Here is a 27,338-nt window from a genome sequence, read left to right as displayed (position 1 = left end):
AACAGAAAATCAAAATAGATTTTCCAAGGTGCAATTGGAATTAATTAAAAATGATTTAGAAGACCTTAGCCTAAGGGTCAAGATTTTTTAAAAATTTTGGATTAAGGTTCCTATGGACCAATAAGATTAATCCAAGAGTTGGGATAAGATAAATCCAAAGAATAAAAGAAAATACCCAAAAATGAGTAAATGCCCACATAAGGTGAAGAGTTGACTACGTACTAGATTTATTAGTTAAAAATTATGAAGTATTAATAAAAAAATGAGATATTTTTGAGTAATCATTCATTTTTGACACATTGGTAAGGAGAAGGGGGCCCTTCAAGGAGGAGCCTATTTCACATGTGTGGATGAGTTTTAAACTAAAAAATAATAGGATATTTTTATCTCTCCTCTCTTCGAGATCTAACCAAATAAAAAAGGGAACCAAATTGGTCCAAAACTTGTCCAAATTCAGCCAAACTGAAGCTGAAAAACTAAAGCTGGAAAATTCTAGAACTCAGTTGGACTCAGTAACTAACTGGCCTCCCTCACCTATAAATAGACCCTCATTCTTTTGTATTCTCATCTGTGAACTAAACCATGCCGGTGTTACTCTAAGATAAGCTGATTTTTTATTATCCTCTAAAAATCCTCTACAAATTGAAGAGATTGGGCTTCTCTCTCTCTTCAATCTACCTTGGAGACTTCATCAACATACCAAACCAATTGATTGGTTGGGGACCTCTACTTTGATCAAAGAATCAAGCAATCTATTGAAGCTTCCATAAATAACTACCTTAAATCTAAGAAATCTTCATTTTGACATTTGAAAGACGAGTTGAAGTGTAGCTTGCACATTTGAAAGACGTGCTACTACCTTTATTTTCAAGCATGGCATGACCAAGTGGTTTCCTTACTACCATTTTGTTTGCTTCTTTGTGTATGGCCTGGCTCTACAACCAACTGCAATGCTACAACCATTTTGTTTGCTTCTTTGTGTATGGCCTGGCTACAACCAACTGCAATGCTACAACCATTTTGTTTGCTTCTTTGTGTATGTCCTGGCTACAACCAATTGCAATGCTACAACCAACTGCAATGCACTTGCCTTTGATACATACATAAGAGTAGAAAAACGCATGGTATGCATGCTTGCAAGTTAATATAAATAGATCAACAAGTGGTGGTCAGCGCATGTCGACGCATACCTTATATATGCCTCATTTGTAACCATACCTTGGCATGGGTGTAGGTCTGATATTACCATTGTGGGGTTTGGGGATGCTAGTAAAGGTAGGGTTTGTCTAGCTATCAGTATTTGTGCTAGTAGATTGAGCACCATATAACTGCACATGGATGTCTCATGGTCTCTAAGGCATCTACAATGTGTACAATCGAGAAATGCTTTTGATCCCAGATGCGAGCATTCAATATATTTATGTTTTTTTCTATATATTGAGCAATAAAATAGATCTCTCTTTGGGTATAAGTGTGCATTGTTGGGAGGCTTCCTTTAAAGAGAATGTGGGGGAGAGGGAGAGCTTCAAACCCTAGCAAGCAAACACACAGACATAAGAGAGAGCAAGACACAAGAGAGAGATGGATGGCTGAATTTTCTTATATCTTCTTCTTCTCTACTCAACCAACATAACATAAAGATAAGAGTACACACTAAATGGGTTAGTACTCAACTACTACAATATACAAGGGTCGGTCCATAATGTGAACCTAAAAAAATGAGTTGGTGCTATAACTATGCTAGTCTCTAGTAATCCAAAATGGCTCTCACACAGCCTATCATTCCATTGGCTACATATTACCCATAATCTCACCAACCATACCAGTGGTGTAGATGTAAAAGATTTCACCCAGGCGGTGTAAGATTTCTCCCCAGCCTCTCAAAATGTCCAGCATATTCCCCTGTAATCAATTCCCTTTTCTGAAATATAAGAGATCTTGTCTCTGCCTGTTTTGGCATAGACAGAGAAAATATTCTAGAGAGAGAATATTTAGATTATGAATATTTTTGGATAGAAAAATAACTCATCTTATTAAAATAAGTTCCCCTGAAACAGAAATTCAAAAAGAACTTTCCAATGTGCAATTAGAATTAATTGAAAATGGATATGAAGGACCTTAGCCTAAGGGTCTAGATTTTCAGAAATTTTTGGATTATGGTCCAATTAAGGTTCCTATGGGCCAATAGCATCAATCCATGTGTAGGGAGGAGATAAATCCTATTTGTAAAAGAAGATACCCAAAAATGAGTAAATGCTCACATAAGATGAAGAGTTGAATATGTACAAGGTTTATTAGTAAAAAACTATGAGTAATATCAAAAAAATGAGATAAATTGAGTATCCAAAAATGAGTAAATGCTCACATAAGATGAAGAGTTGAATATGTACAAGGTTTATTAGTAAAAAACTATGAGTAATATCAAAAAATGAGATAAATTGAGTATCCAAAAATGAGTAAATGCTCACATAAGATGAAGAGTTGAAAATGTACAAGGTTTATTAGTAAAAAACTATGAGCAATATTAAAAATATGAGATATTTTGGGTATAATCATTCCATTTTGACACATATGTAAGGAAGGGGAGTCCATTAAAGGAGGTGCATATTTCACATGCTTCAATGAGTTTTAAACTAAAAAATAAGGTGATATTTTTATCTCTTCTCTCTCTTGAACCAAACCAAATCAAAAGGGAACCAAACCGAATAAAAAAGGAACCAAACTAGGTCCAAATCTAGTCCAAATTCAACCAAATTGAAATTAAAAAATTCTAGAAATCAGTTAGCTTTGGTTAGAGCCTCCCTCTCCTATAAATAGAACATGAATCCTTTGAAAAAAAGGAGGAGAATTTTACTATTCTAGAACTATGCTGAATTAATGCTAATATTTACTATTCTCTAAAATTCTCTCCAATTTGTAAGAAATTGGAGCTTCCCTCTTTCTTCAATCTCCATTGGTGACTCCTTCAACATACTAAACCAATTGATTGGTTGGGGGCCTCTACCATGAACAAAGAATCAAGCAATTTGTAAGGTAAGTGGTGAATTTTGATCTTTTCTATAATTTCTCAATGTTTCTCTCTTCTCAACCCCTCTCAAGCTTGAGAAGCTTAACTGGAATGGTTTTTAAATGCTATTGAAGTTAATTGATGAATGGTATTGAAGAGTTACATAATTTGATGAATGCTATTGAAGTTAATTGATTAATGATAGTTAAGAGTTACATAAATTTCCATTTATGTTTAATTCAAATGGTTTTTATGGAATTTCTCTCTCTCACTCAAGAAATGGTCATACTCATGACCCATTCTCAATCCAAATGAAGCTTTTCATAAAGTTTTTCCTTAATCCAAGATTAATCTATACTTGAGGAGGTCAAATTAATGGCTTTTTTCTATGCTTTTAGTTTATGTATTTCATGTATATTGATGATTCAATCCATTATGAATTAATGATCCAATTAGGGATCATTCTAATTATTTCCTTAATGATAAGCTTTATCCCTTAGAAAAATTGAGATTTATTAGTCATAGCAGCGGAGCTATGGCAAAATTTTTATAAAAATTACGCATAAAATAATTTCATTCAAATCATGAAAAGAGGAATTCCTACCATATTCTAGGAATTATCATCCTAGATTAATTGAAAGATATTCATTGTAAGCCTAGAGAAATTGATTTTTATATTATGCATAATTCATTTTCATGCATAGAGGTATGAATAAAAGATTATTATTTTAACATAAAAGTGTTACTTTTATCATATTTGAAATTCATGCATAGAGGTATGGATAAAAGATGAATATTTTATTATAAAAGAGTTACTTTTAGCAATTTCATGCATAGAGGTATGCATAAGAGATGAATATTTTATTATAAAAGAGTTACTTTTAGCATATTTGAATTTCATGCATAGAGGTATGCATAAGAGATGAATATTTTATTATAAAAGTGTTACTTTTAGCATAATTGAATTTCATGCATAGAGGTATGCATAAAAGATATGGGAAGTGATAAGATGTGATAAGATGCATATGAGATGAGTTAGGATGTGATAAGATGAGTTAAGAAGTGATAGGATGTGTATGGGATGAGGTAAGAAATGTATGTGATGGGATAAGATGTATATGGGTTGTAATAGGGTGAGATTATGGATGTGAATGTGGAGGTGGATGTATGCATGTAGATGTGAATGTGAATGTGGATGTATGGATGTGAATGAGGATGTGGATGTAGATGCATGGATGTAGATGTGGATGTATGCATGTAGATGTAGATGTATGAATGTGAATGTGAATGTGGATGTGGATGTATGCATGGAGATGTGGATGTATGCATGTAGATGTAGATGTATAGATGTGGATGTGAATGTGGAGGTGGATGTATGCATGTAGATGTAGATGTATAGATGTGGATGTGAATGTGGAGGTGGATGTATGCATGTAGATGTAGATGTATGGATGTGAATGTGAATGTGGATGTATACATGGAGATGTGGATGTATGCATGTAGATGTAGATGTATGAATGTGGATGTGGATGTATCCATGTAGATGTGAATGTACGCATATAGATGTGGATGTATGGATGTGAATGTGCATGTAGATGTGGATGTGAAAATAGATGCATGGATGTAGATGTGGATGTATGGATGTGAATGTGGATGTGGATGTGGATATATGTATGGATGTGAATATATGATATGTGATGTGAAGGAATTTGAAGTGATGAGATGGAAAATGATGTGATGGGATGAGTACACATATAAATGGAATGTGGAATAAGTAATGTGGATTGATGAGGGATAATGTGGAAAAATGAGAGTTGATAAAGAAACTGTATTTATAAACTGTTTATAAATGGCTGTTTTATGTCAAGAATGCTGGGGAAGCATTTTGACCGTCTTGTGATTAAGGTCGTGGAGACCTAACTGATAAAGTTGCAACTGCTGACGGAGAGTCAATGGTGGACGTCTCGCGTAGCAAGGTCGGCCGAGGTCTTGACCAGCCTCGGTTCGATTAAAATGGTGAGCTTCCGGTACAGTGGATGAGGGACCAAGGAAGCGGCCTATGAGTGAAGCACTAGGTCACCTGCGAAGGATCCTAGAGGGTGCTGACCATACGGTGCTCGGGCTCTGGGTCGCCTAGGATACCCACGCGTGCGTCGAGGAAGATATTGGAACAAGGAGTAAGAGTTATTTTGTGAAACCGGGCATGGATCTGGTTGATTGACCTTGCTGGTCTTCAATGGATGAGTCCATGGCTCTTTTTATGGATCTGTTGGTTGATCTTGCTGATCTTCAACGAGATTCCATCTGGATTTTTATAAGTGATTATATTGCCGAGCATTATGGGCTAGGAACTATTGAAAAGGCCCCTGAGTGGACAGGTGGTGAGCGTTCTAGTTGCCAATCATGCCATAGATACTCTGATGAAGGAATGATGGGAAATTAAGAATCAACCAGATAAATTGGAAGATTGTGATCAGTGATACTAAGGTTTCATTAAAGGATTGTTTTAAAACTGATTGAATCTGTGAAAAAGGCAATTTCATATTAGGTGTGTAAGTGGTGTGACTAGTTTTATTTTTGCATGAATATCCGGCTAGGGGGCCTGGGAACTCTTTTCCTTGGTACCCGGGATAAAACCTAACCAAATTCCTAATTGGATCCCATCACTATAGTGGTTGGGCGGTTGGCTAACCCATGGGACTGGATGGGGTTAGGCTGGACTGATGGATCCGTAAATCGAGACTCAATTTATGTTATTACGATAGATAAAGTAAATCCGGGATAGTAATTGTTCTATGGATAGGCATCAACGGCTGTGTCTCTTTGATGGGAAAAAAAGCGTTGATCCCAATGATCCAAGTGCAAGTTTCTTCCTTGATCTGACCGAGTATCTTTACAGGTACAATCGGATCAGCTTGATTAGTAATGGTCTTGACTACGTTAGAGAAAAAAGTTATCTTGGTGGAATCGCCCATGCTTTCCGGGTAAGAGAAGTTTTTCCGAGTCCAATTTTTGGAAAAATCGACGGATTAGTCTCTTGTCCAGATACCCGTGGATGAGGCCCTGAATGTGGGACCCCTGTCCCGCGCGAGAAGTGCTACTTCCGTTGCTAGTACCCCGAATCTATTGCTCGGTGGGAACAGGGATCTCACAGGCGGGTCATCAATGTCTGCCGTAGCACTAGTTGAGCTCGATATCTCAAAACTCCCCCTCCACTCTAAGTAAGCTCCTAAACCTGTGGAGTTTCTCTGTGCCCAATGCCTTTGTGAAGTTGTCAGCAGCCATCTGATCCTCTGTGTTTTGACATATACTAGATCTACATCTTCTGCTAGAACCTTGTCTCTCTCACAAAGTGATAATGCACCTCAATGTGCTTCGCTCTAGCATGATATACTAGGTTACTGGCCAATTGTATGCTGCTCATATTGACATAATATATGACAATTGCCCTATCCACGGGCTCTCCCATGTCACCAAGTAGCTTCTGAAACCAAGCTACCTCACAAGCTGCCATAGCATCATCCTTATACTCTGCCTCTGTACTCGATAAGGCAACTGTTAGTTGCTTCTTACTGCTCCAACTCACATAAGCACTCCCAAATGAGAACATAAAACCACTGGTCGATCTCTTGTCTACAATACTACCAGCCCAATCAGCATCTGTGTACCCATGCAACTATATCTCTGTACCCGCCTCGTAGAAAAGTCCATAATCATCTGTGGACTTTATGTCCCTGAGGATCTGTCTAGCTGCATCCAAGTGTGGCTTCCTAGGGGCCTGCATAAACTGACTCATAAGTCCAACAGCATAGCCAGCCTTGTAATGGTCATGTAGATAAAACTACCCACTATATGCCTATATGTAGTGGGGTCCTCCAGAAGCTCACCTGTATGCAGAAAGCTTTGTGTTCTACTCCAATGGCACTGAAATAGGCTTATAGCCTGTCATACCATACTTGGACAACATGTCCAAGCCATACTGCCTCTGCAATAGCAAAATGCCATGAGGCTATCTCACCACCTCTATGCCCAATAAATACCATAGCTCACCCAAATCCTTCATCTCAAACTTTTGCTTCAAAAGAATCTTGACATCATGTATGTCTGCATCACTATCACTATAATTAAGTCATCCACATAGATGACTCTAATAGCATGATCCCTCTATCTATCTTTTTCACATATAGTGAAAAATTTGCATTGGATATCTGAAATCCAATGGTAACAAGATACTCCCTGATCTTGTTTAACCATTCTCTGGTGTTAATCCAATTCTAGTATTAACAAGAGCTAACATCATTATCTTACATTAAGGAGTCTCACGGTAGATACACCAAAGGGTCATACATTCAAGATATGAAGCAATAGTGTCCAAAGCTACAACTTGGATGGGCACCCGTAATGGTGTGACGGAGTATTCATGGCAATTCCCACTTCAAGAGCATGTGGTAGCAAGTTAGGGTGAAGTCCTAAGTGATGTACTTCATGGATATATTATGAGAGTAGTCATTGTAATAGCATTAGGCCTCTTATGAGCCTAAAGTGCCCGACCGGCCACAGTTTAAGTGAGTGTGAATACTTATGGCCATGTATATAAGTGAATTGCTCTCATATTACAACATACTCTCCCATTGTGCAATTGATTCTTTCTCTTGCTAATCCTCTTTCTAATCTCTCTCCCTAATGCATGTTAGTGAGTGTGAGTGACGTGAGGTGAGAGGAGGGACGAGGACCCGTAGTGCAATGCGACAGTGTGACAACGCTTGCGGGAGACATGGTGGAATTGCTTCTCAAGGAGTTGTAGTGCTTGGAGACCTCAAGGGTTACAAGCTTGGCCATTGGAAAGATCCTCACGACAATTGCAGTTCACCGGGGTAATCTCTTTTTGGTGGATGTGTTTCAAGGAGGGTTAGGGTGAGCCATAACATTTTTGGCGCCGTTGCGTCGGGAGAAATCCCTTGGCTTTTTCCATTGTTTTTGCTCTAATCTACACATAACTCATTGCCCATTATCTTGATTAATGGCTTCCCATGAAAAAGACGTGGATTTGATGGTGATTTGTGTGAGATTTGGTGTAGAATAGTTCTCTTTTTTGTTTTTGAAAAGAATGCTTTTTGCTTAATTTTCAGATTAATTTATTGATTTTGTTGTGTTTTTGTGGTTTTTCATGTTCTTAGGGCAGCTTGCACATAGTTTGTATTAGGCTTAGTTTGCACCTATTACATCAAACAATGCAAGAGTGCATTTCTTAGTGAATGTTAGCTCTCTTTAGTTTAAACATAGAACTAAGATTATTAATTTTAGTTTAATTGTGTGTTTTTTGTTGAAATTGTTTGGATTAGAGTGTTAGCAAGCATTAGGAGTAGCTTAATCTTTCAAAAAATTTCTTAAAACCATCAAAACCCCTTGAATTTGACTAATTTCGCTTCATGGACAGGTTTTTGTCATTAAGGGTGATTAATCTTGTTCGAGGCCAAAAATTAGAAAATGTGTTCATTGGAGTCTAAATGGATCATATGACTAGTCGAAATTGGTGTTTTTAAGTGTTTTGAGAGCATCTAGATGCATCAAAACACCTAATCACATCAATTGGAGAAATTTGACTCTCTTTGCTTAATTTTACCTTAAAAGAGGAGACCATAATTAAGCATCTAATTAATCCCTTTTTTTAGATTAATTTACACGATTGTTGATGCACAAAGATTAGCATTTCCTTGCTCTATCCAATGAAGTGCTCAATTGTGTGAATTAATTAAGGATTAGTGGTTAATTAGAGTTCTTGATTAGTATAAAAGAGGGAAAGATTAGTGAAAGGATTAATCCTTAATCACTTTTTTACATAACTCATTAAGGCTAATGAGTATTCAATGAGTAGATGCTCATCATGAGTTGTCAAATTGTCCATTTTGGGAGTCATTTATGAAGGGTGTAAGGGGTGTCATTAAAAGGTTGACTTTTTTGATTCCCACTTACCTTTTTGGGAAAACACCCATACCCCTTTCCTTTTAAAATTTAAAAAATATTACCTCCCAAAAAGGGAAATTCATATTTCCCACTATACTCAAAAAAAATCCGACGTGAAAGCCAGGCCGTGAAAGTTCCGACAGTGAAAGTTCAGGTTGTGAAAGTTCCGGCCGTGAAAAGTCAGGTCGTGAAAGTTTCGACCGTGAAAGAAATTCCAGTGAAAAAATTTCGGCCGTGAAAAGCCAGGCCATGAAAGGTCAGGTCGTGAAAGTTTCCGTCGTGAAAGAAATTCTAGCAAAAAAATTTCGACCGTGAAAGAAATTCCGGTGAAAACATTCTGGCCCCCGTGAAAGAAATTTCGGCGAAAAAATTCCAAAAATACTACAACTCCCTCATACAGAGTTTTTCAAAAATCCATTTGAACACCCTCAAAAACGTGTTACAAAACAGGGAAAAAATTCTCAGAATTTTTTTTCATCTTGAGAGAGTGATGAAAATAGGTTTTAGGACCTCTTCTTCCATCTAGGAAGCTCCTAGCATACGCTTTTTCCAGAAAAATATCTCTAAGGTCGTTCATGTGCGTATAGCGCCTAAGCTAATTAGGGTGAACGTGCACATGTTTGACCCAAGAAGGGACGATAAGCCCGTTCAAACTTTAATTTATAAAACAATCCATTGACAAACAATTATTGGTTTACAGATGTCATAACTCAAATTTTCCATTCAATCCTTGTTTCTCACAAAACAGTATCACTCTGGACTCTCCGTTGATACCAGCAGGTCAGCAATGACATCCAGTAACAGATTACACTAATTTTCTTTCCATCAAACATATATATATCTTCTAGGACATATGCATGGGTGTCCTAAGCACCGCGATCCCATGCATTGCCTAGTCAGAATCCTCCAAGATCCTCCTTAGGTGTCTTGGCACTTTACTTAGGGATGGCTTCATCGGCCCTCGCCCATTGTATCGGAAGCACACCATTTTACACCATACCTAGGCTGGTCAAGACCTGGGCAGGTTTTTGCCGCGTGAGCCGTCGTTTGAACACTACCTACCAGTAGCTGTTGCAACCAAAATTTCCTTAGAAAAACACATATACCAAATGCTCCTTCCAGCATTCTGGCGTAAGACGTTATTTTAAGAAAACAGGATTTTTATGCAAGTTTTCAGTTTTGATTTTCTTTTGAATTCTTCTCTTAATTGGGACATTCCAAATGAAGCGACAGTGCAGAGCTTCAAACATAAAATATCGCATGATATTCAAAAGGCCATGACTTTGGGAAGGATCTCGAGGAGGATACGGTTATCATGGTTTGTGCCTCTACATGTCTTTGTAGCTTGCTTCAAAGACGCAGAGTTACAGAGAACAAAGGCATGGCTAAGTAGAAACTTCCTAGCATAGCATTTGGATAACATTATAGGACTGTTTTGGATTTCTAGAGAGTATGACCATAAGGGTGACTACAGAAGGTGCAATGCATGCCCTCAATCCCTAGCTTTGTCTTATAATATCTCTCGACAATCTCTTACTATGGGTTATGATTATAGGAGATACAAACTTAAGTTGGGTGTCTTGAATCTTTGGATTCTGTTATAGATTGCATGTTATTTAGGTTTGAGCAGCAGGTTATTCCACATGCTGAAAGACGTTAGGGAAACCTTGGAGTTTCTTGACAACACCACCCCTAGTTATAAATTCAAGGTCAATGGTACTATAATTCGAAGAAGAGTTGAATGCTCTATATCTTGTTTGAGTTGTTTACCTCCAACTGTTGTAGTTTTTGAACCAGGAATGAATAGACAATTGACATTTTTCTTAACCATTGCCATTTGTAGATAACTACATCTTTCATAAACGAATTGTGATTTATATACAACAAATGGTACAAATAAATCTTGCGAGTTACAAAATATCACTACGTGTGTGAAGTTACAAAATATTCTAATGCTCTTGATCTTCACTTTGTTTATTTAGGCTCCCAGACTTTGCCTGCTCTTGATCTTCACTTTGTTTATTTGGGCTCCCAGACTTTGCTTTCTCTTGGGCTTCATTTGGTTTTTTTGGACTCCTAGACTTTGCTTCCTCTTGTCCTTGAGTAGGAACAGCACACCGAAGTTGAGGGGCTTCTGAGCAGAGGGCTTCTTTGCATGAGATTTCTTTTGTGAGGTCCTATTTGGCTGAGATGTCTTCTTTGCAAAGGACTTCTTTGCAGTGGTCTCCTTTGAGGCTTTTTGCATCTTCTCAAATTTTAAAGGAGAATGCATTGGCAAACCCTTGCCTTTGCCTTTATGTCTTTTCAGCTTCTTCTCCTTCCCTTTTCTCTGAGCCTGATCTCCTGGAGGAGGAGAGTCAGGATCTACAGGTGTAATTTCTTTGTCCAATATAATCTCAATACATCTCTCTCTTATCCACCAAATATAAGATTCGTGGTATTGCACTACCAAAAAAAGTGGAGTTTTAAGAAAAATAATGTACAAATACATTAAGAGCAATGCAAAGGATTCTTTGGGGTTCTTACATTGACTTGTTGTTTAAACAACTTAAAATCTATTATCCTGAAAGCATTTGCAATTACCCTCCATCCACAACTAGTATTGTCAGGCTGAATTGGAACCTGAAATAATAGTGTAATTAGAAGAAAGCCATCTTCAAACAAAGAAACATCCAAAATAAATTATTAATACCTCTTGCTGAAGATACTTGAATGGCTTCTCTGGATCTGCAAAGTCTTCATAATTCTTCTCTAAATATGCTAATACAATTTTGCAAGCACTGCAATAAAGAGCATATATTCAAACAGGTGCAATGTTTGTAACAAAATTGTGATAATTGATGAAAAGAGAATATGGTAGTTAATGAAAAGAGATACTTACATTTTGCATTGACCATGGATACCAGCTAAGGAGTTCATGAAAGTAACCTCTCTATCCAAAACATCAATCAGTATAATACTCCAATGGTTATTGCAAATAAAACAATAGTAAGAAAATATCTACTCACATGAGTTATGAATTTAAAACTATTAAAAAATACTACCTTAAAACTATTAAAAAATACTACCTTTCATTATATGGGATGAATATATAATAGTTTCTCAGGTTGTAATATGCACTAAAAAACACTTCAATATTTGATCCTGTCTTTGAAAAGATATCACTTGATATTAGAGGATCAACAACAAATATGCTACTTGAAACCTCTGTGGGCGTTATAGAAATGTATGCCTTGTAATCAAAGACAGTATTAAGTATGCAAAAATGAGACAAAAGGACAAAACTGTGGCTAAAGAATGATTCTTACCTCATGCAACAGAATAATACAGAGTCGGATATTTCAATATCTATCTTCTCTAACATCACTTTGTTCTTAGGTGAAATGCTCAAGTAATATTCATTCTGAGGGGGGTTGGAGGAGACATTGATAATAATTTGACCAAATACCTTGCCCATTCTATCATAATTCATAGCACTAAGTCTCCTAACTTCCTCTTTATAAAAATTTTCTTCCCTCTCGAGAAGCAACTCTTTTTGGTCAAGTGTTTTTCTTGTTTCGTACTCATGTGTAACATCTTCAATAGTAGGCCCTTCAGCTTTGCGGGGCCTCTTGGGAGGAATTGTCAGGATATCAAAGGCCCTAGTATCTGTGGTGGGAAATGCCTTGCAAACTTTATCAAATCTATACCTAAGCCTGCTCACCACCACTAAGAAATCCTTGTTCATTAAAGTGGCCCTATGTGCATGTGCAGCAATATAGGCATCATTAATGAAATCTATAAGAAAGTCTTCAGCTCCTTCTTGCAAGCACCACGATGCAGAAGCTTGCCACTTTTTGTATGGGGTATTACTTTTGTTCAAGAGACCAATCTTGTCACATAGTTGCTTTACTACACGGATGAAGGCAGCCCTTGGGATAAGATGATGTCACCTTAGGATTTCTTGATCTCTGAAAAACACCTCTTCATATAATACCATCTTGACCTTCTTTTCTTCTTAGGACTGGGTGCAGTAGCAACCTGTGCTATCTTTGGATCTTGAGTATATACTTTCCTTGCAGTTTTCTTTGTCCTTGCCATAGATTGCAAATTGAGAAATATTTGAGAAACCCTGCAACAGTAGTCAAAATCAATTCTAGATTAATAGAAGACCCTCAAACAAGAAGAAATACAGAAAGGATGTACATGGCCAGTGGTTTCAAAAAGGCACATAAAAGGATGTCCCAAACTGAAGCAAGAAACTATTGTCCATACACTTATATGCTAAGCACACACACCAAAGATAAACAAGGAGGTTGGATATGGTATTTCCAATATAAGACGTGCACAACAATCCATAATGGTGTGATAGGTGGTAAATCCCCTTGAAGATGCAGACAATTCGCGCCGTTAAGGATGACAAAAAATAAATATTTTCAAATTGATGATCAATGAATAAAGTACTTCCACATAAAAGACATGCATACCATTCTGGCACGATAAGGTGGTAATTCTCTTGAAGAAGGAGGCAATTCACACCGTTAACAGACGACTAAAAAACACTACTCTCTCTCTTTGGTAGCACTAGCACCAGACTTGGATCGGAGAGGGGGGCCACTTACAATATCAGGTATGTAGTCTTATTTCTCTGACAAACTTAAGGGGCCCATATTTCACCCCTACAACCTTGTCGTCTCACCCCTACATGCTCGTCTGCATGGTGCAATAGGGGAAAAACCTTGTGCTATTTTAGATCCCTTCGTGCGGTACTACAGAAGCAAGAAGACCACACTGGATTACCTGAAGGCACGTGGAGACCACATGGGAATGATGTGGTCACATGCAAGGACAGAGCTCTCTCGAAGTGGAAAATGAATAATGTGGTCCCACATTTCTATTTATACCTCATGGACCGTTGGACATGCGGCACATTGCCATTCGTTGTCTCCAATGGCTAGTGGCACGTTCTTACTGGATCTTTCATCAACAGTACATTCCTCCACATGGCCTTCCGTGATTTGTTGTTATACAAGGTATGCAAATGTTGTATATAAACGTTGTCGCTCATTTTATTTTTCCAATGTATCCCCACAAACAGCGTGAAGGCTTGGTTTATAGAAATTGAAGGTCTTTGTTATCGCACCGTTCCGGAATGGCATCTTCCCCATCACCAATTCATGCCTCACCAAGGTCACCATCTCCAGTGGACGGTTCACCATCTCAAAGGTCTACCTCACCAAAAACACCTATTAGTTTGCAGTCTTCACAAGTATCTCCATCCATGTCCAAAGTTTCCAAAAAGAGAGGGCTTTCCAAATCTCCTACAACAGTTACAAAATCATCTAAGAAAGTGAAGGAGACAAGCCAACCCTCTCCAACAAAGCCTATTGGGTCCTCAAGTCTTTCTCTTAGTGCACTAGATATCAAAGTCTAGTGTATCCAAAGCACGTGGAAGGCTTACAAAATCATCTAAGAAAGTGAAGGAGATAAGCCAACCCTCTCCAACAAAGCCTATTGGGTCCTCAAGTCTTTCTCTTAGTGCACTAGATATCAAAGTCTAGTGTATCCAAAGCACGTGGAAGGCTTACAAAGTCACCAAAGGCAGGTCCTATAGCATCAAAAAAGTTTAAGTCATCACCCAAGGCTTCTGGTCTTTCTGAGATAGTAGAGGTGTCTCCTACAGAGAGAATGTTGGATTTTCTTATTGAAAGTGCAATTGAGGCCTCTTTCTTTCCACTTGCTAATAAGGATATTTTCAATCCAAAAATTGAGGTTTCAGTGATTATTAATCATGCCATGCAATTTATCAAAGAGGAGTTTGATGAATTTGAGGAACTTATAGGGCCTTCTATCTTGATTGATAACAAGGAGTATGTCCATGTCCCTGTGGGAACCTCCTCTATCCAGAGACAAACATTTACAAAGAGATGTAGTATTTACTAACTTCAAAGGTTTTTAGTAGAAAATGCAGACTATTCCTCTCATCCAAAAAGTTGTAGGAGAATGGCCAAAGCTGCTGCATTCATAGTTTTCTCCATTGTCAAATATCCTCTTAGAGGTGAAGAGGAGGAACTTTAGGAGATTGAAGGCTCTCTTTTGCTTTCTTAGAGATCTAGAGGCAAATGATATAGAGGAGGAACTTGGACCTGAGGAGGAGGAAAGGCTTGCCAAGGATAATGAAATCACAAAATTAAAGGCACATATAATTGTTCAGTCACCCAAGGAAGGTGGAAATCCATTGCATAAATATATTGTTCCTTCACTGCCAAGTTTTCCTATGAAGGATAAGGAGTATTTAAACACACTAGGTGGCTACAGTAAAAGGAAATTTCTACGCTCTAGGAAGGGGAGCATTGACAAAGGATGATGATGTGAAAACTTTGGAATAGACTTTTTGTACATACTCTGGATTACAATAGATAACTTTTTGTACAAAGTTATGAATACAACACTTCTCTTTTTTGACAGTGTTATGTGTCCAAAATGTTGTTTTATGTATTCTTTGTAGTTGTCTTCTGAAAAACCAGTTGAATAACTCTGTAAGAGCATTGCTTCTTATAGCCCCTCCACCATGTCTTGTGCTCCGAAAGAATGATGTGTGTGCCTAGTAATGTGACTTTTCCATCCCTTGGTTACTGTATGTTTCTAGGCATCCATGCTCCTCAATAAAATATGGCCCATGTACATGGAGGATGTGCTGCATAACAAATTTTTTTATATAGCATATGTTAATTCCACTAGGTATATCATGAATACAAAGGAGTCTTACCATAGTATGTGATATATTTTTCTCCCCATGCTTCTTTGATTATTTGAATGAGATTTGTAATAGAACTTTTGTACTCTTGCGCATATGCAGCTGATGTCTTCTGTTGTCTAAGAACATTTAAAAAGATATCAAGATGCTTCCAAACCTCCATTCTAAGATTTGCTAACCGGTGTACTGGCAACATTTATCGTGATCTCACACAATTCTTTCCAACATTCCCACGTAACATTTTTTTTTAAACTATGGTTTCCTAAAATTATTTTGGCTTTTGCACCTCCCATGGAGACATTTGCCAAGACATCTCGTGTTTTCCCTGAAACTGTTGGATCTTTCCTTGAATGAACTTGACCTCCATGAAAGCCCATTTTTGATAACAATGCTTCACATTTATCAATACATTGATCTGCCAACAACGATGTTGGTTTAATAGAATATGCATAATCAAGATGCAATCTTAGACGCTTGTCAATTATTCTTATCTTTGTATGAAAAGTGCATATGTGAAAATTCTTAAGAGAGATAGGAAGAATGGGATCCCAAATGTCTTCTTTATTCTTGAACTTACTCAGATGTATAGAGTCTGTCATCATTGGGACTCTCCTTGTTGCTGGTCGCAAACTGCTCCACTCTTTTGATCCCATACCTTCCATACAATAAATGCAAGGATACTTTGCATTAGCCCCGTTGCATATTCCAAGTATACATTTGATAGTCTTTAAGTCAGCACCCAATGCCATTCCACTTTAAAATTGCCAACTCCATCAACTATTAACATATCTCCAGTTTTTTGCGATTGAATGATATTAGGGATACCTGTGTGGGAGAAGAACCATTTGAGGGTTTGATGATTTTCAGTTCGTATCTGAGCTGCACCCACCCACCAAAGCTCCATCTTCGACTGGATTTTGTGTTCTGGTTCCTCTCCTCTACCATTGCTATACTCAATCTCCCTATTCATGATAGATATACTCAGTCTTTCCATCTATTGTCCTTTTTGGATTTGTGCCTCATCCAGCTTCAACACGAACTTTAGCACACCACCACATTCTTCTACAGTAATTTTATACATATGCACCATTGCAATTTGTATTTTTCTAAGATCCACCCATATATTGTTGAATGCAATATAGACAAATGTACTCTTTTTCTTCTGCTTCTCATAAGGCATTATCCCTTCAATATGTATGTACTGTCCAAAAATACTCAGAATTTTCTGATTCATAGCAGTCCTAGTAGTAGAAACTGAAAGCGATCTTGGCAAACCAAAAGCCTTTATTCTCTTGCATCTAACCATAATCCAAAAAGAGCTTGGTAACCTTTGTGATTAATACCCACAGTGTCACAAGTCTCTACTATTTCATCTGGTTTCACAATGGTCCTTAAGTCTCTTACCAACTCTTTGAGAGTAAGATCTCTCAAATTTGTATTCTCTGGAGATTGAAGAATTTTGACTAGGTCTGCCTTGTTCATGGTTTCAATGAGAAGCTTGATTCTCTCCTCATCTCGATGGATATTAATACTTGAAATGTGAGAGACATGTTTCTTTGCAAGGTTGAGTCTCCTCTTTTTAGCCCCATTACTTTCAGACAGCTCACTTATATTCTTTAAAGTCCTCTTCCTCTCTCTAAATCCTTCTAGGGTTTCTTTTAAGTTTACTAGTTTCTCTTTTAAGGAGTGGTTTATAGCTTTTAGCTCTCTAATCTTATCATCATAAAGCTCTGAAATAGTTTTCTGAGATGTTAGTAAAGTTTCTTTCAGTTGATGCATTTGGACTGAGCACACAAAAGATGCAGAATATAACTTCATATAGTAACCAAGCAGACCATCAAAACCATCTCCAACAAATCTAATGAAGTCATGAACATTTACAAATGGAGGAGGTCTACCAGTTGAAGGATCGTTGCGATAAATACTTCCATACACCCAAAAATCAATGTGCTTTCTTCCCTCTAGTCATAGTCCGTTTGCCTCATCTTTGTCCAACAATGCTCGGTGATGAATACTTCTCCAAGATGAGTAGACCTGATCTATGTTAATAGCAAGTTTGTATCTGTGTTCTCTCGCATTGAGTAAAGAGTTATTGATAGACATTAGAGTATAATCCACTGTGCAAGGGTATAACAGAAAAGAAGAGAAGAGAAGAGAAGACAGAGACAGAGACAGAGACAAAGAGAGAGTGAGAAAAAGAGAGCACTCAAATAATGATGAGAGGAAAAATGGATTTTTTTTGGTGGGAGTATTTGTACAATAGAAGTTTCAAAAGTTCAAATAACATTGAGAATAACGACTAAAAAGTACCTCTGACACGATTTAAGGAATGTTAGCATTTATTGTGGCCCGTCTCTTAAATGCACCAAAAGTGCCACTGAACGGCCAAATTTGGAGGTCTCATTCTACTAAAACCTCAGCTAATTTGTGTTTTAATCAAAACCTTAAAGGGCCCTTTTTTTTCGTTTTTGGCCCTAATGGTGAGTTTTGAACCCATTTTCCCTTGGCTTAGTAGTAGCTGGTTGAGGAGCCATCATGATGGTCTGTCTGGGCTAGATACCCAAGCATAAATTGTCCCATGCATCCATAGGCTCACCCCAAATGATTCTTCTTTTGGTTGTTTCAAGAGTACAAATCTTGACAATGTCAGAGGGTGTGCATGTACCGGTGCTTCTTGACCCATTTGTACCCTTGAGGCCCTATTATCTCAGCTCTCAACTCTTGGTTCCCCATCCCAAGTTTATTGGGTGCTATTGGTTCATAGTTCTTTTGAAAGGCTCCCTCCTTACACAGCTCTCCTCTTAGCAAAAGCTTAATGCTCCTCTCATATTGGGTCTAATGTGGAGGAAATCCTCACCTTAGATTCAGGTCTATGGTTTGTATACCTTGTGGAGTAAAATGAAAATTCTCCTCTCACGACTATGCTTCTTTGTCTTGAAGTGATCTCTTCAGGTGAGGTCCTTATATCACTTGGCCTCAATGTTCTATGTTCGTTAGATGAGAATACTCCCCCTTCCTAGACCTATGTATGTGTTACCATCCTCATTCTCATATGTCATTTGATTGTTGCCAGTGGGATTATAACACGTGCTAATCTCCTACTAATATGGGGTGTTAGGAAACTTATAGCTTTTGCCTGCATTTCTTTATGTGTTCGTGATGTTAAGAGGTTACCTTGGGCATCCTCATATAGGTTTATGTTCCTTGATTGACTCTAATCCTCCTTAGAAAGAATCTATCAATATTGGCTCTATGCTAGCTCTTGAATTCTTGAGGACTGTGTGAGGTCCTTGTGCCCAATCATTTGATGTGCCCTTGTTGGTACATCGATTGGAAACTGGAGGAATTTTACATGGGGATGTAAATATTTCTCTTAGAATCTAGATAAAACTCATGTTCATCGTGCAAAGCTCTAGGTTATCTAAGATTTGTGGTTCACATATTGGCATAGCTAAAAGTGACCATTTCTCAAAGATCATCCCATTATGGTCAATGTAGATTGAGGAGCCTTTATAATTTCATGATACCAATAATGCTATAGCACATTATTTGTGTGCAAACATGCTCTCCAATATTCTTGATGATGACTCTTCTTACTCTAGTCGGATGATCTTCTTGAGCACTCATTGGCCCTTCTTAACGATTCTCCTATGAATACTTGATGCTCATTGGGCTCCATTCCCACTTGCGAAAGATTTATAGGCTTTACACCCTACAATATTGATCTAGTCTCTTCTATGGTCAAGGATTCTTAGTATGCTTTCCAACTAGTGTCTATTGACACCTAATAGTTTCTTATTTAGATGGTGGTGGGGCTGTGTGGCTAGACGGCTAGGAGCCTTCCCTTATGTTAACTTGACACTCTACCAAGTACGATACTTGCGTGTGCAAGATATGTGACCACATTAGGGAGTGTTGGATCATCAAAATGAGAACACATTGTTCTCAGTTATGGGACACCTGTTTGAGTGTCTAGATGGTCTCAAATGGCCATGGGAGCTATGCTCAGTCCCTATGGAATAGAGTTGTAGTCTAGTATGGTCCTAGTCCAATGATGTGGTCGATTGGTCGTTTTGGACCAAGTCATGGGTTGGCCAATGTGGTTGACCTACATACATGTCGACCCTAGCATTAGTTTATCATCGAGTTCATTGTGTTTAAGCACTCTTGTAATTAAGGCATCCTCTCTCCAGAGTTTGTAAAGATTACCATTAAAACTCCTTACTCAGAGCACGCATCATGGTCCCCCGTAATGATCAAATCATCTACATAGATGACAAAACAAGCACAACCCCTCTATTACTGTGTCTCACATACAGCGAGAAATCTACATTGGCTACATGAAAGCCAATAGTGACAAGATATTCAAAAATCTTGTCAGACCATGTTCTTGGTGCCTGTTTTAAGCCATACAAGGCTTTCTTCAACCTGCAAACATGCTCGGGGTGACTCACATCCTCATACCTAGGTGGCTGCAACATATACACCTCTTCCTGCAAATCCCCATGCAAGAATACATTCTTTACATCCATTTGATATAAAGACCATTACTTTGATGCAGCCACTGCTATCACAACTCTCACTGTTGCCATCTTGGCATCTGGACTGAAAGTTTCCTCATAATCAATGCCATATGTCTGTGCATATCCTTTGGCTACCAATCTAGCCTTGTACCTGCTTATGCTTCGATCACTGTTATGTTTTACTTTGTACACCCACTTGCATCCAATGGCTTTCTTGCCTTCAAGCGATTGCACTAAATCCCAAGTCTCATTTCCATATAGTGCATCCATCTCCTCATCCATAGCTTTCTCCCAACACACATTTCCAACAGCCTCATCAATGCATGTGGGCTCTACAACCTACACAACTTTTGCCATGTATGCATAGAGATGTGCCATATAACCATCATAGGTAAACCTCTGCATAGGATTCTTCACTCTCCCAGATCTTCGCAGATCTTCACTCTCCCAGATCTTCGCAGCTTTGCATTCATGGCTTCCATAGCCTTCTTTACACTAGGTATTCTCATAGCTGGTATCCCAAGCTCCTCATCAAGACTCATCTCTGAGCCACTAGACTCTTCATCAACATGAGAATGCCCTACAGAAATGTCAGGCATACTAAGGGTCTCAACCACTTTCTCTTTGCCTTTATGTGATGTACTAATCACATTTACAGGACTGGTATTATGACGCAGCCTACCACTCCCACTCAAAGACTGTGATTGCTGACTTGCATTCTTTGCAACCACATTTCCACTCACATCAGCCCTAATAGCATCTTTTTCAGCAGCATACCAGCTGCTCATCTCATCAAAAACAACATCCCTGCTTACCCTCAACTCACGTGTAGCAAGGTTATAACACCTGTATCCCTTTTGCTCAGGGGAATAGCCAATAAATACACATTTTTCAGCTTTTGGATCCAGCTTAGTTCTCAGCTCATCTGGCACATGCCAAAGACTTTCAGATGAGACAAATCAGGTTTTCTGCCAGTAAACGTCTCCTCTGGAGTTACATCATGTATGGCTGCAGAGTTGGAGTCCTGTTCATGATGTAAACTGCTGTAAAAACAGCCTCAACCCAATAGCTATGCGGCATATTCTTCTCTCCCATCAATGCTCATGCAATCTCAGCAATGTACCTGTTTTTTTGCTCAGCAACTCCATTTTACTGCGGAGTGTATCCGCATGTAAATTGTCTCCGAATACCATTCTTCTTTAAAAATTCAGAGAACTCATTGGAGAAGTACTCTCCCCCTCCATCTGACCTTAGGCACTTTACATATTTCCCTGTTTGCTTTTCAACCATAACTCTGAAATTCTGAAAATGAGTGAACACCTCACTCTTCTCCTTCATAAAGTATACCCACACTTTTCTTGTGTGGTCATCAATAAATGTCATATATACCTGCCTCCCATAGACATGGTCTTCGTAGGACCTCGTACATTTGAATGCACAACATCTAGTGCATTTCTGCTCACATTTTTGTTATGTGGAAATACATGCTTTGTTTGCTTTCCAGATTGGCATGCTTCACATATTTTTTGCATACCTTCAACTTTAAATTTTGGCAGCCCTCTCACAGTTCCTTTAGTCTGCATAGACTTCATTCTCTGCACATTCACATGTCCAATTCTTTTATGCCAAAAATGTCTATGTCTGCAACAATTCTTGAACCATTTGCATACATCGCAGCACTCACTTCAGGCATGTTTACATCCAATGCAAACATTCTGCCCACTCTATTGCCTTTTGCAACCAACCTGCACTTGTCTTTAAAGTCTTCAATATAACAGCCATTAGGGTTAAACCAAACCTGCAAACCCTGCTCAATCATTTGGCCAACTGAAACCAGATTCTTTGTTATGTTCGGAACATGAAGTACATCTGCAAGGTACTTCAGTTTGCCATTGTTATATGTACATTATGTGTGCTATGCTATATACACATTATGTGTGCATATACTAGGAGACTAACCCACATTAGGCTTGTGAGCATGGGAGCATGGGAACAAGCTCTAGTGGAGCATGGGTTAGGACTAACCTTAAGGGTTAAGGTTAGGGTCAGGCATCCAAGGGTCACATATGATGAGGAATGGAAAGTCAAGAGTCACTTGAGGGCCCTCCTATATAATAGGGGCATGGGGCACACTCAAGGGGGCTTGGAGCTTGAGGGCTTGGAGGCTTATGCTATGGTCTCTTGTGTAGAGGTCCATATCTACTCACCTACCATTTCACACTATAGCTACATGCTATTGGATTGTGTTATACCTCTTGATGGTATGGGACATCAAGGTAGAGGTATGATGTATTTCATTCATTATTCATGTGTGCATCCCTTGGGCTCGGGGGTGGTTGGGTGGTTGAGTTTATGCCTGATTTATGCATGTTTTATGCATAACAATTATCTAGAGAGATCTTAGGGTTTTAACAGTGGTATCAGAGCAATCTCTATTTAATTGTTGATTTTTTTAGTAAATTTTAATATTTACTAATAAAATGTTATTTTGTTGATTTGTGTTGATGAAATGCACATGGATCATCGTTATGGTGATTGGAACGTGTGGTACTTTAATTCAATGGATGAATCGACGTTGCGAGGGAATACCGTGAGTTAATGCTATTTTTCTCTATTTTTTATGGTTAAAATCAAGCATTAATGGAATTTTTTACAAAAATACCATATGGTTTATGGTGGATATTTTTGTAGGATGGATTCCATGAATTTCTAGAGTTTTTTAGAATTTTTTCCTAATTTTTAAGAAATTTTTTGAGCATTTTTATGATTAAAAATGTATTTTTATACATTTTTTGCGGGTTTTTCCGCGGGAATGCGATCAAATTTCTGTCAATTTGCTACTGAAATTCAGTAGGGGACAGCGTGTTGATGCATAAATTGCTCTCCCGTGTGCGTGGAGTCCTCTCCGCCTCTCAAATCTGATTTTTCAATTAAATCCTTAATCATAATTAGCATTAATTATGATTAATGTAAAAAATTCATTTTTAAGAGAATTTTCACCCGAAAAAGAGAAAGAAAAATCAGATTTGAGAGGCGGAGAGGACTCCACGCACACGGGAGAGCAATTTATGCATCAACACGCTGTCCCCTACTGAATTTCAGTAGCAAATTGACAGAAATTTGATCGCATTCCCGCGGAAAAACCCGCAAAAAATGTATAAAAATACATTTTTAATCATAAAAATGCTCAAAAAATTTCTTAAAAATTAGGAAAAAATTCTAAAAAACTCTAGAAATTCATGGAATCCATCCTACAAAAATATCCACCATAAACCATATGGTATTTTTGTAAAAAATTCCATTAATGCTTGATTTTAACCATAAAAAATAGAGAAAAATAGCATTAACTCACGGTATTCCCTCGCAACGTCGATTCATCCATTGAATTAAAGTACCACACGTTCCAATCACCATAACGATGATCCATGTGCATTTCATCAACACAAATCAACAAAATAACATTTTATTAGTAAATATTAAAATTTACTAAAAAAATCAACAATTAAATAGAGATTGCTCTGATACCACTGTTAAAACCCTAAGATCTCTCTAGATAATTGTTATGCATAAAACATGCATAAATCAGGCATAAACTCAACCACCCAACCACCCCCGAGCCCAAGGGATGCACACATGAATAATGAATGAAATACATCATACCTCTACCTTGATGTCCCATACCATCAAGAGGTATAACACAATCCAATAGCATGTAGCTATAGTGTGAAATGGTAGGTGAGTAGATATGGACCTCTACACAAGAGACCATAGCATAAGCCTCCAAGCCCTCAAGCTCCAAGCCCCCTTGAGTGTGCCCCATGCCCCTATTATATAGGAGGGCCCTCAAGTGACTCTTGACTTTCCATTCCTCATCATATGTGACCCTTGGATGCCTGACCCTAACCTTAACCCTTAAGGTTAGTCCTAACCCATGCTCCACTAGAGCTTGTTCCCATGCTCCCATGCTCACAAGCCTAATGTGGGTTAGTCTCCTAGTATATGCACACATAATGTGTATATAGCATAGCACACATAATGTACATATAACAATGGCAAACTGAAGTACCTTGCAGATGTACTTCATGTTCCGAACATAACAAAGAATCTGGTTTCAGTTGGCCAAATGATTGAGCAGGGTTTGCAGGTTTGGTTTAACCCTAATGGCTGTTATATTGAAGACTTTAAAGACAAGTGCAGGTTGGTTGCAAAAGGCAATAGAGTGGGCAGAATGTTTGCATTGGATGTAAACATGCCTGAAGTGAGTGCTGCGATGTATGCAAATGGTTCAAGAATTGTTGCAGACATAGACATTTTTGGCATAAAAGAATTGGACATGTGAATGTGCAGAGAATGAAGTCTATGCAGACTAAAGGAACTGTGAGAGGGCTGCCAAAATTTAAAGTTGAAGGTATGCAAAAAATATGTGAAGCATGCCAATCTGGAAAGCAAACAAAGCATGTATTTCCACATAACAAAAATGTGAGCAGAAATGCACTAGATGTTGTGCATTCAGATGTACGAGGTCCTACGAAGACCATGTCTATGGGAGGCAGGTATATATGACATTTATTGATGACCACACAAGAAAAGTGTGGGTATACTTTATGAAGGAGAAGAGTGAGGTGTTCACTCATTTTCAGAATTTCAGAGTTATGGTTGAAAAGCAAACAGGGAAATATGTAAAGTGCCTAAGGTCAGATGGAGGGGGAGAGTACTTCTCCAATGAGTTCTCTGAATTTTTAAAGAAGAATGGTATTCGGAGACAATTTACATGCGGATACACTCCGCAGCAAAATGGAGTTGCTGAGCAAAAAAACAGGTACATTGCTGAGATTGCATGAGCATTGATGGGAGAGAAGAATATGCCGCATAGCTATTGGGTTGAGGCTGTTTTTACAGCAGTTTACATCATGAACAGGACTCCAACTCTGCAGCCATACATGATGTAACTCCAGAGGAGACGTTTACTGGCAGAAAACCTGATTTGTCTCATCTGAAAGTCTTTGGCATGTGCCAGATGAGCTGAGAACTAAGCTGGATCCAAAAGCTGAAAAATGTGTATTTATTGGCTATTCCCCTGAAAAACCTTAATCAAAGATTAAGCTAATCTCTCTCTGATTAACAGAGAGAGAGAAGAGATTGGAGGAGAGATAGAAATGGAGAGTAAAGGGAGGAGAGAGGGGAGAAGAGAGAATCAATGTGTCTCTCTCTCTCTTACACGCAGCAGGCGACGACGGGAGGGGGGGGCTGCGCAGCAGCCGCCGGGGCGGAAAAACGCCCCCCCCCTAAAAAAAATCAAATTGCTATAAGCTTTAAAAAAAAAAAGCTTATTTTTCATTTTTTTTGAAAAAATGAGTTTTTTATTTTAAAAAAAGAGCTTCTTGATATTTTTCAAGGAAAAAGCTTGGGAAAAAAAAGCTTGGAAATTTCTGAAAAATTTGGGATTTGAGGAAAAAAATCCATGAAAATTCTTGGAAATTTCTTATTGACAAATTTTGGCTTTTCAACTTCCGGAAAACCTTTGGCTTTTTGTTTTCCCGAAACCTTTTGGCTTTCCGAATTCCGGAAAAACTTTTGACCTTCCGTATTCCGGAAACTTTTGACCTTTCACATTCCGATTTTTTTTTGTCTTTTCATTTTCCCAAAACTTTTGGCTTTCCGTATTCCGGGAAAACCGTTGGAATTCCGAAATTTTTTGACCGTTCGTATTTTAAATGCGTTCGGGGTTGATTAAAAATTTCAAAAAATTCCTGAAAATTAGTGGAAAATTAGATAAAGGTTATTTTAAATTTCGGGAAAATATGGGGTTGGTGTTTGGCATGTGGTGTGTCCATTCGGGCGCCCGTGACCATTAAAATTCCTTTAAAATTATATTTTTTGACCCAGAAAATTAGAAAAATCCATTAAAATTGAAAATTTTCATTGGATTTGAGAATTGTCGGGCGGAATTGGAAATTTCGTGAACGATGGGATTCTCAGGGAAAATTAGGAATTTTTTAGAAATTATTTTTAGAAATCCTAAAAATTGGTATTTTTAAAATATCAATGGTATTTTGGCAAATTAAATTGCTAAAAATTTTCTGGAAAAATATAGGTTTGGAATGCCATGAGATAGGTTTGGTGGAATTCAAAATTATTATATTTTGAGACCCTATAAATTTGGAAAAATTAGAAAAAAATCATGATAATTCTTTTTCTCGAGAATTTAATATTTTCGAGGGTTATTTAATGTTGAAGTACGTTTTCTCGTGCTGACATTAGATAGATGCGGGTTATTCGCATATTATTAATACGATGATACCTCGTATTAATGGATATTTATGTTTGGATTAATTCTAAACGATGTATTCATGATTTTTTACCATTGTTTAGCCATTCTTTTTGGACATGTTCCTTAATTTTCTTTTGATGGCTATAATTTACGTTCAAAGTGTGTTTCACCTTTGACACTTTTCCATGATAATTTATTTTGGCACTTATTAAAGTGTGGTTTGTGCTTAATTTATTAAGCCTAAGACAAACTCTATCATGGGTTAGTTGATCGGTTTGTTTTGGTGGATTTTATTGGATGTTTTTCAAGTTTTATATGGACTCATCAGGTTCTGCCTAGATCACTTGTGTCTAGGGTTTTTTTTATTGAGTGCTACACACATGTGTTTCACTTTCTTACTTTGGAGTTTTATTTGAACAAACACAATGTTCATATACTCCGGATTGATGAGTTGGCCACCACCAATTTTAATGCTTCTTTTGGCATGATTAAATGTCCATTAGATGGTATGCATTGTTTTTTATGATCAACTATGGTTTTTATGGATTTAAGGAGCTTCTATGCTTTTATCCATGGTTTTATAAGGATCTTTTGATCTTTTGAATATTTACATGTGCTTTGAAGGTAGCATTTGCCTTCGTTTTTTGCACATAATTTTGGACTATGTTCCTTGTACTCTTGTACATATTCCAACTCGGATACCTAGTTGCTTATGTATCTAGGTGAGTTATTTTTTCTACCCTAACTTTATTATGTTTTGGGTAGTTATCATTAGAAAGGTGCCAATAATTCAATTTCTTTTCTAATGATGTACTCAGAAGGATTTATTCCTTGATG

Source organism: Cibotium barometz, chromosome 15, assembly GCF_041138505.1.
Source record: "Cibotium barometz isolate CiBa-2024 chromosome 15, ASM4113850v1, whole genome shotgun sequence".
Classification (NCBI taxonomy): domain Eukaryota; kingdom Viridiplantae; phylum Streptophyta; class Polypodiopsida; order Cyatheales; family Cibotiaceae; genus Cibotium; species Cibotium barometz.
Note: the sequence above shows the minus strand (reverse complement) of the source record.